The following is an 18,807-nucleotide window of genomic DNA, read 5'->3' as shown; positions in this document are numbered from 1 at the left end:
TTAACATCAGCAATATCTTTCACAACAAGGACGTTATGGACAAAGTATCACCTTATTTACATTTCAAGACCCTCCTATAGTGTCCCATACCTATTCTAAGACCATAGGTAGGAAATTGTTTAATTACAATAGGGTATTAAAAGAAATTGTTATTAGGAACAATGTTGATGATTGTACTTGTGATTGTATGTCATCTCCCTTTTATTGCAAACTCACAGTCATATAGTACGGATAGTTTTCAATCCGATTCGAACACCACAACATACGGCATCAGTCGGCTAGCTGAGAGGCCACAGACAGAACCACTCTGCTAAATCTCCACTCCCAAAAAAGAGTAGTGACATGAAGATAGTTACACATCGTAAGATTCGGCAGCTATTCCAGTTTGGCCCAAAATATCGGGAGCCACCCTAAGTAAACTGGAACTTTAAGTTAATAATGGATGCTGGTGAGGCTTATGCTAAGAAATGGGCTGCCCTCAAAGAAGAAGACGTTGGATGTCTTTTGGACTGGCTTCGCACAGTCCGTGATAAGGTAAAATCTCGCATTTCACGTCTTTGTTCTTCACATACTGTCATCAACACTACATCTGCCTTTGATGACCCTTCTGTACGGGAATGTCTACATGCTTTAAAAGATAAATATGTTGTTGTGCATGCAGACAAAGCATCAAACAACATCATTTTTGTCTGCAAGCAATATTACTTCAATGTCTAAAGAACAAAGTTCAGATTCACTCAGATGATGAGAGTAGCACAACATACTCTCTTTCAACCTTATCTGAAGAGGAAATATTGCAGAAACAATTCAACAGTTTTGAGGGAATTTGGCATCAAGTTAGCACAAGGTGACAAGGTATTACCTAATCTATATTGGATTCCTAAGATCTATAGAAATCCCTATAAACAACGTTTCATAGCTGGTTTCAGTAAGTGTACAACAAAATGCTTGTCACAACTTTTAACCATCATTTTATCAACCATTAAATCTGGTTTGATACGGTATTGTTACAAAGTTTATGAAACTAGTGGGGTCAATCAAATGTGGATATTAAAGAACTCCAAAGAATTGTTACATATTTTACAAAATAACAAAAACATGTACAATTCAATCCACACATTTGATTTTTCAACGTTGTACACAACCATCCCACATAACAAACTTAAAGACAGGCTATCATCTCTCGTGAAGAAAGCCTTCTTTTACAAGAATGGTAGTCGTAGGTATGAATACATTGCCATCAAGCGCAACTTGGGCTATTTCACCAACAACAGCGATGCCAAACTCAAATACAGTGATGTTGAGGTGATTCAAATGCTTCCTAATTGACAACATATTTATCAAGTTTGCTGGCATGACATTCAGGCAAACCATAGGCATTCCCATGGGCACAAACTGCGCCCCACTTCTTGCAGACTTATTTTTGTATTCGTATGAAGCAGAGTTCATACAATCACTTCAGAAATCTGGGTGTAAAAGGATTGCCAAGCGATTTAACAACACCCACAGATATATTGATGATCTCATCAGTTTAAACAATCCTGGTATATCCAATTATCTAACCACATCTACCCAGATGATTCAGAAATAAAAGAAACACCTGAAAGTGTCGACTTGGCTTCATACCTAGACTTATTGTTTGAAATTAGACAAAATACACTATATACTAAGCTGTATGACAAAAGAGACGATTTCAATTTTGAAATCATGAACTTTCCCTTTTTGTCAAGCAATATACCATTATCTCCAGCTTATGGTGTGTATATTTCACAACTCCTTAGATACAGTACAGCATGCAATTCATATGAAGACTTTCGAGTTAGACACAGCCTATTAGCTCAAAAGTTAGTGAGGCAAGGATTCTCAGAAAGTAGATTAGTGAAATCATTTAAGAAGTTCTACGGTAGATAAGGAGATGTTGTATCAAAATATGACCTGTCTGTTACTCAAATGATGAGTGACAGCATGCCAACTTGTGACTCACAAAAGTAATTTGGTGAATTCACCAAATAACAATGGATTTGTAGCTTTGGATCAATCTTGACAGATGCATCTAGCTGGCAGGGTACGCTTACCCATTCTGGACAACTGGTACCACCACTATTTCGTGGTTCAAGATGACCCCATTGCCTTTGTCATTTATAATATGTTCCTTGGACCTGGTAAATGTCTTAGTTACCTTGAATGGTAACGATTATTGGACCTGATTTGATGTCTATTATCCCTCACACAGGCAGCAATCGCTGACCTGATCTGACCATAGGCAAGCAACACCAATGCCTAAGGAAAAGTTCCTTGCCAATGATGTGGACTAAATAGAGGAAGATATTTAGGACAATGGTTCTCTGCATCAACATGGCTGTGACAACAACGAAACAATTCATTTCCAAAGTACCAGAACCAGGACTACGTCAAATGTGAACTTGGACTATGGTTTCATCACTAGGCAATAATACTTCTTGCAAGGAGATTTATATAGTCACACTGTTTAGACTTCCACTCCAAATATTGTGGACAATGTTTCTTAAGGTGTCCTGGCTGATTACATGTCCAGCACAGCTGCTGAGATGTTGAACCACCATCACCTGATTTATGCTTGGCTTTCGTTCATTACTGGACTTATGAGAACTTCCCTCAGAAATATCTTTTATATCTTATCCAGACGAGTAGAAATTTCAGTCAACAAGGCCTCCAGCCCTGGATCTTAACTTGATAGATTTTCATTACTTTTGACATATTTTGTCCTTGTGGGGCGTTTTTGGAATTCCCACAATCGAAAATTTTCTTTTGACTGTGCTGCTTGTACCACAAACTCTAGAGTAGCTGCTGGACGCTGGCCTTCTTCATTAATTTTCCATCTCAAATTAATACGACAGAATGCTTCAAAGAACATGTCTATATTCAACCTTTCCAACAAGTCTCCTAGTGCACTTGGGTACACGTTCAAAATTATTTCCCTGACCTGTTGAATGACATTGCCTTTTCCCTAACAATCGTCTTAGTTGACAAACGAAATACATCCTCCTGCCCTACAGTACTAAACCATTGGCAAAGAATCTCATTAATTTCTCATAATCTGTAATTCTATTCTTCCCATGAGCAATAAATCGTAATGCCTAACCTCGTAACCATTACATCAACATACCAAATTTCTGATCATCTGTCCACCCATTCAACTCTACACAAATTTCAAAATGTGTTTGATACACCCTTAAATAATTTGTCCCATCAAAAATTTCTGGTTTTACCATTTCTCTGGAATAGGAACATCTTTGGGACAAGCTCCGCCCTCTCATGCGAGTGCATGGTGTCAACCTGGCACCCTGAGGGGCGCCCTCTATCAACGAGTGTTTTGAGTTGCAACTTTCGGGGAAAGGTGATTATTTCCATCGTTCATATAAACCTCAAGAGATTCTGACAGTTTTTGTCTCTCATCATATTTGCTATTTGCATCACGTTTATCAGGAGTAGATGAATGTGTGGGCAAACCTACAGAATCATGGCTGATACACTAGTAAGCTAACAAGGGTCACTCTGTTAATCCCGTGCATGAATAGCATCTATGTTGCAATTCATTACGCAGATATTTCAAATATTCCACTAAATCGACCTTTTCCTTTGGGGCTGAAGTCCCAAAAGAAGTCATTAAACTGAAATCTATATCAGATTATGATCCCTTGTTTCTGCAGCTATAGTATTATCTTTCTGAGGTGTTGATTCAGTTTGTAATACAACACCACTATCAAATCTTTTTCTGTCCTTATCTTTGAACTGTACTGTTTACGCTGGCAAAGGCGAAGCAATGATGACTAATCTTGTGTGCAACACCTTTCCGCCAAATCAAAAATTTAAAAAGAGATGGTTTATATATATATATATATATATATATATATATATATATATATATATATATATATATATATATATATATATATATATATATATAATCCCATGGTATTATATATATATATATATATATATATATACATATATATATATATATATATATATATATATATATATATATAATCCTATTATTTACAATTCACATGAGAGAAAGTGAGTTAGTAGAAGAATCTTGCATACTATGTTTCAGATGCAAACAATTGGGACTGGAGGCCTTTTTTATGCGGGAGGATAGGCGAATCCCTTAAAAAGAAATTACCCCCTTGCAATGTATATGTGGCCTCTGTAGATACCAGCCGCCAGTTTAGAAAAATCTGCTTACTCTACATAATACAAGCGATAAAACAAAGTTTAGGAGGTACACTGTACATTTCATAGGTACATATGTCAGGTAGTTTTGTCATATCATTGAAGTTCACTGCCAACTTAGCAAGTGACTAGTAATTATTATCCCGTTTGGACTTTTAGAACGAAACTGGAAAATGAATAATTGGATTACATTACCTCCACACATTGATGGCGCTTCATCTGAATTGTCTTGACAATCGTAATAACCATTACAGACCTGGTATTGCAAAATGCACTGGCCGTTCCAACATTCAAACTGATTCGATGTACAAAATGCTGGATGTACATAGCCTTATGAAGAAAGCGAAGACAACAAGACCATATAAATGTGAATGCAGGAGACATAACACGCACATTTGGGACCATGGCACTGTGGCACTTTTGGCACTGGAAACTCTAGCTTACCTAAACAATTTTCAATGTGGCAGCTGACCCCCTAGATTTTACCCAAAAATAACAAAATGCGATGCACCCCCGCATTAGGGAATGTTGCACTTTTGGTACAGGATCCCCTGGCTTACCAAAAAAGTTGAAATGTGACCATGATCCCCTAGCTCACTTGCAGAGGTTACAATCATGGCGCAACCATGGCTGTGAGGCATTTGTGGTATCTGAACCTCTAGCTTACCAAAGGAAAATCGTATGGCTCTTTTTTTACACTGAATCATAATTGGTTCATCACATGAACTTTTTAGGCTGAGGTAGGTGGTCTTCCCTTGCATAATTTGTAAAATTTACTCATGTCCCTTTTTATCATGTGATCGGTCCATTTGAGAATATGCAAAAGTAGGAGGGCTGAAAAGGGCTGAGGGCCACTTTGGGACCACATTTGAGTTCTGATTGTATGACAGGGAACATGCTAGGTATGGCTACCCAAGAGTTGATCCCATGCAATGCCAACCGGGAGGGCGAAAATGCTATTCGATTAGGGCTGATATGCCTTATTACTTCAATGTGAAGACAATGAGAGTCGATGGTCGCAGCACTGTCATGGGGGAAGTCATGCTGCAGGTGCCCAAGGCTGCAGAAGTTCTGCCCTGCAGGAGCCAACATTGACACCGCCAAGCACTCTGCCCCTCTTTATTTCACCATGCACTGATGTCGTCGAAAGTCAGTCAACACAAAGCTTCCAGCTGTTGCCACAGCCCGTGAAAGCAGATGCTGATACCCAAATAGGTGAAATAGAATTTAGATTTCTTCTTCACGAGACCTAAACATCATCCTGGCTAGTTAGTGTATGGACGACATACAAGAACAATATATATTATATATATATATATATATATATATATATATATATATATATATATATATATATTATATATATATATATATATATATATATATATACATACATACATGATTATTTCAAGAAAAATGGCAAATGACAACTGATACCTACCAAAAAGGGCATCAATTTGAAATCGGATGAATCGAATCTGCCAAGACACTGGTCCATAGCTAGACATACAGCACATGGAAAGATCATGTTTTGTATTCTTCTTTTCAGAGCTGCTCTGATATCTGTATCCAAAGGCAAGGGCAGGAAAGTTGCTCTAACGCTTGTGAAGTACATCATTGTTAAATGTAACCTGCAGAGAGTTGACCAAATCATCGCAGAGTAGTGTGAGGGTTCCAGTGTGATTGTCTGCCACAGAGGGAACACGAGTGTTTGTACTTTGGTGGCAAAGCTGCTGGACAGAGAGGAACAATTGCACTACATTTTAAAGCCGCAGTAGAGAGGATCATCATGGAGTTAGTGGAAAAGGTTTCCAGGTCAGTTGCCGAGTATTATGACATCCCCTTTGAACATGGCTTACTCAGTCTGGATGAGTTATTACAGTTGTTGTTTTATCAGTGGGCTGACGATCCTCAGGAATATTGTAATGCATTATCGGACACTCTCACTGTGTATAAAAGGTCATGTGCAACAAAATCATCGATGACATCATGGTCACCAGTGGACAAATAACACCAATAAATCCCATTTAAGCACATAAGAGCCATTTAAATCCAACCAAGTATTTTAATTGAAAATTTCAAACATAAAACTAAACTCTTTATTCTGAGATTTCAAAAAGTTTACTTCATAAATGTCAAAGTTCACGCCTGTGAGATTCTTGAGGAAATCATTCACTAGAAAGTCATTGAAAGTCAAGTTTCGGGATGTAAATAAATCCCATAATTCCACACCATTCATTAGATACTTTAGCTGAAGAAAGAGATCCAAATGGATAGATCCTGCCATATCTGCAATATGACTGCCAGACATGAAGGTAGATCCGTCTTTCAGTCCCATGTTCACTTCCCTACCTTCTTTAGTAGGATCCACTTCATCCATTTTCAAGTGATAGTCCTTGAAGAACAGGGGTGCACTGATAAGATTGTCTTCAGCCTCCTTACCACAGTTCAAAAGTGTCTCCAACATCGCTCAGTTGGGGTAAGAAGGAGAAAGGTTGGATATCATTTTACCATCGAGATGTACATCCACCATGCTTATGGTGAATGGAGCCACAAGATTACAGGATCTGCTGCTACATTGGCGCCGAGGTTGGTACCTTCAGCTTTGTAATCTTAGCCTTGATCAGAAGGAGTGTTGAGGAGAGATCGACGTAGTCACCTTCTGAACAAGAAATCACCGATTCGATTTGCCCCAATACACAAGTTTACTCAGGAGATCCTTTTCTTCCTATTGCCCCTCTTCCATACTGGTCTGTGTTGGAGGAACTTTGAACAAGTAAAATTATTATTATTAATCTTTATTTAAACTCGATAACTCCATAGGTGTAACACCTCTTTTCATTGAGGTCGAATAGATAAAAGAAAATTATATAACAGCACAAGAACTTGAAAACACAAAAAAACATAGAAGTACAAATAAGAAGAAATAAAACGACGAAAAAGCATCAGACAAGTAATAAGAATACAGAAAGTTATTACAAGATTTCTTAAAACTAGTCAGTGAGTCGGATTCCCTGATGGCTTTGGGGAGATTATTATATTCATCCACGCCCGCAACAGACAAGGTGTTTTGATAAACAATTGTACGTGCTTTGGGAACTTTTAAGGAGGTTCTAATTGGAAGAACACAGTGATCTTTAAAGGATATAATTATGGAATATATTAGTTACATAGCCAGGAGTAAGATTGTGAGTTGCTCTGTAAATTTGGGCCATATGGTTGAAACGGAGTTTCAAGTTAATTGGCAGCCATGAAGCTGAGTATACATCTGATAAGTTGAAAGAGGCGGAATAGTGTCAAGAAGAAGTCTCATTGCACGTCTTTGTAGATGCTCAAAGGCATAGATATTGTTAATGATGGTAAAGCTCTAAACATTAGGACAGTAATTGTTGTATGGTGAGATGAAACAGTAATAGAATAGCTTGCGCGAGTGAAGAGGATGAATTTTTTGATGCGTGCCAAAGAAACAAATTGGAATTGATTTTGCTTTCAATGGTTGAAATGTGTTCACACCAGTCCAGATTATTAGAAATAGTGACCCCTAGTAACCTCTCTGATGAGACGCAGTCAATAGTTTTACCAGCCAAAGTGAGGTTGACGTTTTCACTGTAATGTGCCGTCTCTTCTGAAAAGTATGATAATGATTGATTTTGTCTTACTGGGATTGATACAAATATTGTTGATAAGACAACAATTTTCAACTATTTTAGATTAGTGTTCAGGTAAATAGATATGGTGTTTAAGGACTTATTTGAAACATTAAGTGGTGTCGTCTGCAAAGGAAATACAGGATGAATTTTCAAGGTGAAGGGGCAAATCGCTAACATAAATAATAAAGAGCAATGGCCCCAGTATGGAACCTTGTGGCACATCGATACTGACATCAATTACATCTCAGTTTGTACGTTTAAATTGCACAAATTGTTTACTTGTTAGTAAGTGATATAAAAATGACAGGGTATATTCAGAACACCCATAGATTTTTTAGTTTTGACAACAAGATTGTGTGATCAACGACATCAAACACTTTGCTCAGGTCCAAAAATGCTGCGCCAACGATCTTTCCACGATTGATCTCTTTAGTCCATGAGTTGACCAGACCAACAAGTGTACTTTCACAAGTGTTTGGCGCGAAATCCAAATTTGTTAGAAAAGGAAAGAGTGTGTGTTTGAATGAACTTTACGAGGTTATTATGAATATGGCGTTCAAGAAGTTTAGAAAGTACAGGAAGTGACTTATTGGCCTGTAATTACAAGGCTCATCTATTAGACCTTTTTCATAGATTGGACGAACATGAGCCACTTTCCATAAAGATGGAAACTGGCCTTTGATAATGGAGCAGTTAAATGCATACGTGAGGGAAGGTGATATAGTGTTGGCTGTCATCTTTAAGAATTTGGGTGGTAATAAATCTGAACTGGGAAATTCTGAAAGTTCAGAGATTTGAGTTGGGAGAGAACAAAGTTAACAGACATGGTTGGGATGTCGAAATTGAAAGAGATTTTTTTTTGGATACCGACGATATCTGACAATTTGTCAAGATTGACTTGAATATTGTTACACTTGTAAGACAGCTTGTTGACGATGTTGATAAAGTATTCATTGAATGTATTTGAGATATGTTTAGGATCGGTGAAATGTTTTTACCTGATCTAAGTTTGATGTGTGTACTTGGCAATTGTGATGGAGCAAGTTAACGGAATGATTTCCAGTACTTAGATATATTCATATCACCAATTGATAGGGGGTCGTTGAAATACTGTGATTTGGATTTAAAAATAAAATTTTTGACTCTGTTTCTTAAGCGTCTATAGTCTGAGAAACAGAATGTCCTTTTGGCTGTATCACGCGGTTTGATTAATTTTTTATATCTCTTCGTTCCATTAATCAGGGCGACGCAGGTGACGTACTCGTTTCTATTTCATAGGAGCATCCTTGCCAAGAACAGACATGAATAAGTGAGTCCACATTTCAATGACGTCATCAGGGTCATCAAAACATTTGATTATGTTTCAGGGGACTTGTTGTAAGTCCGAAAGAAAGTCATCAGGATAAATTGTTTCGCAAAACGATAAGTGATAGTGTCATGTGCATTCTTTTTGTGCTGTAATGATAATTTACACGTGACACAAATTGGAAATAGTCGCTGGTACTGCACTTTTGTTATATACGTCTCAGTTTTATTCTTGGTATGAGATACAAAAATGTGGTCTATCTTCGACTTGACAATAGGAGTAATTCCAGTTGGCTCTTTGAATTGTTAAGTATAACTAGTTGTTTGTCGTTAAACGTGACCACATTAATGGCGCGTTGTCATTTATAGACAAGTCAATTATCGTCACCCGGGATAATGGTTTCCTTGTCTTCCATGAGAATTGTATCAATATATGACAAAAAGAAAAGAGCCAGGTGCTGATACCAACACCAGGGGGACAATAGATGAACAAAACGATGACAGATTTCTGTTTTGGTTGGTTAATTTCGATGGCAATCTTCTCGATGTGAGGTCGTTCAAGATCGGTTCAATGGTGGTGGGCTACATTAACCGATATTTAAGCGAGAATACTACAACCTTTCTTTCTTGCACAGGTCGTCTCAGATCTATCACGTCGAATAAGATTAAAGCCACTTATTTTTTAGATATTGTCTGTTATTTTAGTGTCAAGTCATGACTCAGTTATGCCTAGTATGGAAATTTGACGATGAGACCTGGAGAGAGAACTTCTTAATTCATCTAGTTTATTTTTCATAGAAAACATATTAAGATGAACAATCTTCAGCCATTTATTGTCAAATTCGGTGAATGGATTTGTGTCAGATGCTTGTAAGCAATCAGATAGAATATTATTAGTTGGACAAATCCGTTCGAAGACAGGCAGACGACGATATAGATGACAGAGAGCACAATTATCGCAGCAATCTTGGTACATTCGCAGGAGTGTTCGTGTAGAAATGCCATGATGCAAAGTGTTAGTCAAAAATGTCAGGAGATCTTCTTTGTTGCCTGGCTTTGGAGGAAAGAACTCTTTTGCTGTACGTACTATACCACCATCACTTGGGGAGACCAATTGTTGTGACCCCTTCCTGTCATCAGGTCTTTTCCAGCTTTCAGCAATCGTCTTTTCACTGACTGGTTCACGTTACATCCGCTCAGTGCATTGCCTGCAATGTTCAGCCCTGTTCTTAACATTAGTCTCCCGGGGACTTTGGCACCTTGTTTGAGCAGTGGTGTGGCTGCACAGAAGAGCCCTCCAACAATACCGCCCAAACCATATCCTCATTGCACGGCTGCTCCCTGGAACAATGCTCAATTCCCCACCTGATGCAAGAAAAAGTTCTTGTATGCAGGGGTTTGTTTTCAACTTTCCATCTTTGAGGCATGATCATGACTACAGCAGTATAGGACGTTTTCTGAAGGTTTGTGTCACGATCACTTTCCTGTCTTGAAGTGTCACATTTTGACCCATGGCATCTCTTATGTAGACTTCTACTGTATCAAATTCATGGTATGGTTTCTTAGGGGAAGAAAGTATGGAATGTGAAAAGTGTGATTGATCATCTGCCCGTAAATTCTTTCCACGCTCACAATTCTCAGCAGGGATGCATACATGCACTTCTCCGACCAACTGATCATCCACGAGATTGCAAGACACATACAGACAGTGAGGTTTCGCATTGGACATTAAAGGGGCTTTTCGTTTCTGACCTAAAACAGTATCAGGATAAAATCCAAGAATTTCAGCCAGACCTGGAATATAGTAAAGTCTTGCATCCCCGGTCACATTTGCTGTCACCTTCCTTGTAACTGATTCATTAATCAGACAGAGGCTTTCAGGTTACACACTGTCACACAGGGCCTCAAGTATGCTTTCAAGGTCTTGAGACATGATGAATGATGAGACTGCTTCCCATGATGTCTATTTAATGTTTTCTACACATAAACAAAGGTAGTCTCCCCAGAAAAAGATGTGGAAACACAGACAGAGTTCTTCCAGCGTCTTGGATTGCAGGTCAATAAGAAGAGAGCAAAAGGGTTATGCACAGTCTGACCAGGTGTAGGATAAGGAACGTTCTTTCTCACTTGTAATATATCAAACTGTTGACTTCCTGTCAAACTCTCTTTTTTCACATATTGATTTTGTAATTACCTTTGATATAATAAATTGTCGCACATGATATAAGGCAAAACACATAGATAGACGAAAAACATGGGCTTTGAAAAGTCTGACAGAATGAAACCCATCATGCCAACAGTGAATTACATGAAAGCACTGGCCTACATAGGCAAGGAATACCTCATTTCATGAAACAGAAAAGGGAAAGGGAGGGGAAATGGCCTAAGGGGCAAGGGACCTTCTTTTGTTCATTGGGGGCTGCATGACTCGCATTAAAGAAAGGCAAGGGGAAGTTCAATAGATTGCATCTTTTCTCTAAGGGTCCTTGAGGTGCGGGGCCTGAATTTTGGCCTTTGAGGCAAAGGGGGCATACTTTTCATACTTTTCATGACCATTCTCAACATACACGCATAGACAAACAGTCTCCTATCCACACAAGGTCAAATACTTGTATTCTTTTAAATCAATCCATCAAAATGATGAATTCTTTTATTCATGTTAGAAAAATAGCTTAAGTAACATTTATAAAATTTCAATGTCAAAAAAATGATGTTCATGTCACAATTTTTTGGGTTTTGTTTTTGTGTCTCTAAGTGTCCGGTCATTTATTTTCTTGAACTTCGACAAGGAAAGGGTAAATATTCAATATCAATTATAGTTCTAAATAACAAGTCAATGATGAATCATGCATTTTGTTTCCTTGAGAGAGTCAACAATTGTTTGTTTGGATTTGTCTTTTTTGTCAGGGGAGGTGGATGCAACAGTTACAACTGCAGTGGTTCAGAGGCAAGTCCATCAGCCAGCACATTTCTCTTGATATAAAGGTAAGAAAATCCATGTTTCGCTGTTAATAAGTGTATATGTGGAGTCAATAAAGACGGAATCCCCTGTTGGTCACACTCTGGTCACACTTGGAATGGAGGACGTCCAGATACAACTCTTTGCTGAAGGGGTGGTTTTCCCGTTCTTATGGTCTAGCATTTTCTAGCAAATCAAGGTCCTTATTTTTCAAAGTTTTACTTTTGTGTTCTTGTACGATGAGATATGAAAAATTCATTCACTGCATAAACTTGAAATGAATGGTTTTATATATTGATTTTAAGTGATTTGAGAATAACTGTGACTTTCGTACATTTGTATAAAATGAAGCATGGTGACCCCATTTTTTTCTCCCATATTTGATTTTTCTCATAGCCAGAATTCAAAAATTCATGGTAACTGTTCAGTCCCTAGTCTTCTATGTCTTACTCCCTGGCCTGATCTTGTGTACAAGTACATGTACATGTATGTTTAACAGTCAATTGAGTGTCCTATGACCCAGACTCTTCTTAAACTACATCAGAGTCACATCCATAGCCAGTTGTCAAGAATTCGCACGTTTTAAATTTTTACATTTATTCATGCACCAAATAAATTCTTTACATTTAAAACATTTTTTACATTTATTACATGAAAGGTCTGCATGAAATACATTCTTTACATTCAGTACAGTTTTTCAATGAATGTCAGTACGAAATGCACCTTACTATCAGGACTTCGTCAGGAGGGCCTATTGGACTTCATCGGGAGTTGTGCCGATAATGCACAAATATTTGTTACATGAAAGGTCTTCACGAAGTACCTTATACGATCGAGGCTAGGTCTAGATGGGCATGTCTCAATTTACGTTCAATGTATCATAAAAATACTGAGAAATTCGAAGTTTCCCCTTAATTCTTTGTTTTTTTTTCGTGCATAATCCAATCAAAGAACAACACAAAGACGTGGGTAATCTCTCAGAGGAAAATGACGACGGTAAATGCCAAATATCAGTTCGAATGGGTACGTTGGAGGATATTAATAAAATTCATTTGAATTCCATCATCAAAGGTTCTAAAATGTTGTGCACTGATACCCATTAACTGACAATATTGAATTTTTCTGCTTTCTTTTTATTGTAAAGAAATAGGGGGCTAGTAGCTGCAAAAAGCAAAAGCAATCAGGATGATTATGATCCTCCACCAACTGTCAATAAATTAAACTTCAAGCGTAGTTCCCGCCCATCCTGGAAATGATACCATCTACAGCATGTTCGGACATGGTGCAGCCTGTTACCAGTAACAAGCTGCACCATGACAATAACGACCAGTAATGAGAAATAACGAGCTAGAACAAGATAGCACGAGCAAATTATGCACGTGGTTTACTCATGCTAGGGGACAGAAAAGAATGTAATGAGCGAGAGGGCTGTTGTTTTGCAACATGACGCCGAGAAAAAAAAATAGTGACTGGTTAACCTTCAAACGAGTTTCCATGAAAAAAAGTGATGCGCACCAATCGGTCCGGTAGCCGAACATATGCGTCATACAAGATCATTTTTCAAGTATACTCTGAAAAAATGCAGGAGAGATGAAGCAGGAAGACGTGCTTACAGCATGGCAAATGCCCTACTTGAAAATGATGATAGGAATTTCTGGGCTTCTGTTGCCCGTGTAAATAACAAGTTGTGTCAACAATGCCAAGGGTGAGCAAAATATCGCAAATATGTGGGGTAAACAATGATAAACACAGCAGTTTCGTACGAATGTCACTTATCTCTGTCCCCTATGAAAATGAGATGTTTGTGAGTGTGGATGAAGTTCGTACTGTTATTGACAATCTAGTGATTGGAAAATCACCCGGTGCAGACGGCTTAGGGGTTTTGCAATTTGTAAACTGGCCGTGCATCTGGCCATGTGTTATTGTCAATGTTAGTTCACGGTTTTCTTCTCAGAACATAACAAATGTAATCATTGTTCCCCTTGTAAAAGACAAAACTGCTGATTTATCAAGTAAAATAACTATCGTCCAATCGCCCTGACTAATGTGCTTTCAAAAGCTCTCGAACGCGTTCTCTTGAATCACTGTAAAAATACCTCACAATTTCTGATTATCAGTTTGGTTTTAAGAAAGGCCACGGTACCGATATGTGTATCTTTCTTTTGAAGGAAACTATCAGGTATTATAAGAAAAATAGCAGCTCGGTTTATGTTTGCTTTCTTGATGCTGAAAAAGCATTTGACAAAGTAAATCATTTCACCCTACTGAAGAAGCTAATCGACAAACATGTTCCTCCTTTTATTGTTTGTATTCTCCTTTTTTGGTATTCTTCTCAAAGGTTTTGCGTTCGTTGGGGCAAATCAATTTCACCTGTTTTTGCTGTTTCAAATGGCGTTCGCCAAGGGGGAATTATGTCTCCTCTTCTTTTTAATGTATATATAGATGACCTTAATAAGGCACTGTCCTTGTGTAGCATTGGCTGTGAAATAGGTGGTATTATGTTAAATAATTTAGCCTATGCCGATGATATGTGTCTGGCTGCTCCGTCTGTAAAGGGTTTGAGAAAGCTTATAAAAATTTGCGAGCGATACGCCGCTGACCATGACATTGTCTACAATGTACAAAAACAAAATGTATGCGCTTTCATTCTGTACACAAACTTCGGTCTGTACCATCAGTCTTCCTCCAGGGACATTCAATTGAATTCGTCACTAAATTCTTGTATCTTGGTCATGTCTTTACATGTGACCTAAAGAACGACGAGGATATTGCTTCCCAACGAAGGGCACTATGTGGCAGATCAAATTTACTTTTGAGAAAGTTTAGCGATTGTAGTATACGAGTAAAAATGCGCCTTTTTAATGCTTTTTGTAACAATATTTACTGTATGCATCTTTGGTGTAATTTTACTGTTTCCGGTATTCGAGCTTTACATGTCTGCCATAATAACTCGCTTCGCAGGTTGTTGGTCTTACCACAATATGCTAGTATTTCATCGGCTTTTGTAGAAAATGGCGTCAACAACTTTTCTGTACTGAGAAGGAAATCGGCCTATAGTTTTATCTTGAGACTCCAGACTACTGAAAATGTTTTATTAAATAATATACTCGCATCTGACGTCCGTTACTTTGGATTACAAGATCATTGGCGACAGCTTCTGTACCTTAGATTTTAATGTGTATATATTTTTAATGACTTTACTGTTATGTCCGTTTTATCTGTAGTTTGATGTTTGTGTTGTGTACTGGAGTTTTTGTTGATGTTTTTGTTTCTCTATGGACAGTTTTTCCCAGTCTGAAATAAAGTTATAATAATAATGCGCACCAATATATAATTGCTCAAAAACAGGCCGTGAACCTTTCAAAGAATACTTTTATCCTTTAAACAGAATATTATTATGTAACGTTTTAATTCGAATAATAGGAGATCACATGCCACAACAATAGAGATCACATGTCACAATAATAGAGATCACATGTCACAATCGTAACACTGTCAACAACCAGCAGTGCAATTGGCTATTTAAAATCGAAGAGCGGTAATGACTGCAACGTTCACCGTCATCTTGGGTTGGAATTTTACAGAGAATGCAATTAATGTCCAGAAACTTATTTCGGCCTAAAACTAAATATTCAATGTATAATAAACATATAAACACAAGTATATAGCAAGTTTTGAACGGGAACAATTGTTTATAATTATCCCTGCATTACCATGTGAAGTGAGACTGTAGTTATTAACTGAAATTCAAATCTCAAATTTTAAATATCACATCTTCTCTGCCAAACACCACATTCTTATCAAGTACATTTATATAAATTTAAAACAAATCCAAATACCAAGATATAGTCAGTATGAAATAAAAAAGTCTAGTTCATAGTTTTCTCATATATTGACATGTATAGTAAATCAACAATTTGAGTAAATTCAGAGAAAAATCACCCCTATTTTCACCTCTTTTCACACTTTACCAAACATTCATATGTACACCTATATAGCTGATACCATACCAGTGTTTATTATGGAAGAAGATGAAAAAGTATTCGAAAAAAATGTACACAATTTTATGCACACACATGCACATTTTACCTCCCAATTTTAATAAAGTACATATATCAGTTATCAAACATATATAAATGTAGAGATATCGCATACTTTGTGGGGTTTTTTTATCAATAGTTTCCCAACAGATTCCGGTGTATTGTGCTTTTATTTTGTAAATGATGCCCCTTCCTTACAAATTCTCTCCAGCCCTTTCCAAGATCAGCGGCAAGGGTCAGAGTTCAGGCAAATGCGGTTTCATGAATGTGAAAGGATACCACACACACTCAAGTTAATTATCTCACCGGGAAATGACTCTTCTGTCTTTTTTATATCAACAATACATAAATAAATGTGAATTATTCTTGTTATCTGCTATCCAGCTTCAGTTTTGTACTCTACGTGTTCACTGAGCACTGCCGCAGAGGTTTCAAGATTGTACAAAGCATGTCGTAGAGGGCAGGATTTCAAGGACAGGTTGGAACTGTGCCTGTTGTAGTTCAATTTATGGGCAAATAATTTTTATTGTACTCATATATTAAATAAAAAAAAATTTCGTTATTGGCTAATTCTTTTTATTTCTAGCTCGTTATTGCTTACTCTATGAGCACTGTTTCAGAGGTAATACCAAACGTCGTAGATGGCGTAATTTTAAGGATTGGCGGGAACTGCGCTTGTAGTTTAAATTATGGACAAATCATGATTTTTTGGCCCGTTCTGTCTAGTTCTAGGTCGATATTTCTCGTTACTTCTCGTTACTGGTCGTTCCTGGTGGCTATAGCTTGAATTTACAAACACCCTTATTTTCACCTCTTTTCACACTTTACCAAGCATTCAAATGTACACCTATATAGCTGATACCATACCAGTGTTAATCATGGAAGAAATATAAAAAGTATTCGAAAAAAAAATGTACAAATGTTAAAAAAAGTGATTCGGAACAAACGTAAACAACTGTTGCAGATGATAAATGTGCTGGCGACGCCACAGTGCAAACCACTAACTTGGCGCCTAGTGTACAAATTCAACATCGCAATTTTTTTTCACATTTTGTAAATCTTCTTTTCTATGAAATCAAACAATCTTCGGATAAGTAGTATTCAACAACACGAAAAGTGCTAATTGAGCGCACCGGAAATCATTTGTATTTTATCCATGAAAATATGTTATTTTAATATACATACATGTCTGTAGCATTGATTTCAAAGTGTACATCACTGAGTAACGTAAACCGTGTGACGGTTTTACACATATTTTAGCATAATGCAGTCGAATGCATTATTCAAATCCCTTACCTGGTTTTCTTGTAAAAGCTGCCTTCTATCTTCTTCGTCGATGCCTATGATTTTATTTTGCTACTGACTGGCAGAAGATTCTGGTTAACTGTCCCAGCCCTTGACGCTGCGCTCCACGCATTCAAAAGATGGCAATGACGGACAAAATAATCTAATTAGAAGGTCGATAGACGCCACATCTTCATCAACTGTGTAGTCTTTATGAGCACACAGAGGTGAGAACTGCTTTTTATTACATGCCTTGGTGTGAGTGCAAATCAGTGTATTTTTTGAATAGGAACATCCGGGGAGTTAGCGGGCCGGTGAACGATGTCCTGAGCTGTTTCCATGGTTACCCTGTCCAGTAAAGCCTTTCGACACCAAAGTTGACGCTTAACCCTATTTGTAAAATATCCATGCCCGCACTGCTATTTCGACTTTTGTGAAAAATCTGTTTGATGCTGGTCAAATTGTAAAATTGTGTGAAAATGCCCTGCATGTAACTAAATGCCATATTAACTGTGAAGAGGCATATAATAAAAATATTATTGCCTGAATACATGGGTTTATGTGCCCTCGCAGCAGGAGACAATTTGATGTCCTGGCGTCGGGCATATTTTCACCTCCTCTCGGGCACATAAACCCATGTATTCAGGCAATAATATATGATATACCCTCCTAATTGTGCATAATTCTAGGTCACAGCAATCACCTTTGAAGTTGATAGGGTACAAAAACACATCAACCAATCAGGATGGATTTGGTTGCCGATGTGGCAAGATCTTTTGTTTACACTGTTAAAAATCGATTTGGAAAGCTAGGGGTTCCAGTATCACAGTGCCACGATCCCAAATGTAAGGGTGTGCGACTGTTCCAGGTGGGCCAAGGGGTCATGTGCCACATTTTAACTTTTTAGGTAAGCTAGGGGGTCCGATGCTCAAGTTCCTTAGTGCCACGGTCCCAAATGCAGTTGTTACGGCTCCAAAGTATACTACTACTTATGAAATATCTCATATTTGGTCACATGATACAGAAAAGATTAATGTTTAAAGTTTTTCTACTTCTAGTCTCAATGCAATCTTCCGAAAATAATTTAAATTGTTTGTATGTAAATTCTGGATTTCCAAATGATGGTTATCCAGAACTTGATGGAATTAAAGTTAACTAGCAGTAGGAGAAATGTACTTAAAAAACAATTGAAACATCCTATAACGTAACGAAATGGCACTTTAAAAATCCAGTTTTTAGCAATGTCATAGGTCATAGGTCACCTGAAGTTTGATGGGATACAGAGATCTCCCATTGTCACATACGATCCCGTTATCGCATGATTCATCTGTGACGTTAAAACAGAATGGACAAG

This window comes from Ptychodera flava, chromosome 9, assembly GCF_041260155.1.
Source record: "Ptychodera flava strain L36383 chromosome 9, AS_Pfla_20210202, whole genome shotgun sequence".
Lineage (NCBI taxonomy): Eukaryota > Metazoa > Hemichordata > Enteropneusta > Ptychoderidae > Ptychodera > Ptychodera flava.
The sequence above is the reverse complement of the archived record's forward strand: the minus strand, read 5'-3'. Positions refer to the sequence as shown.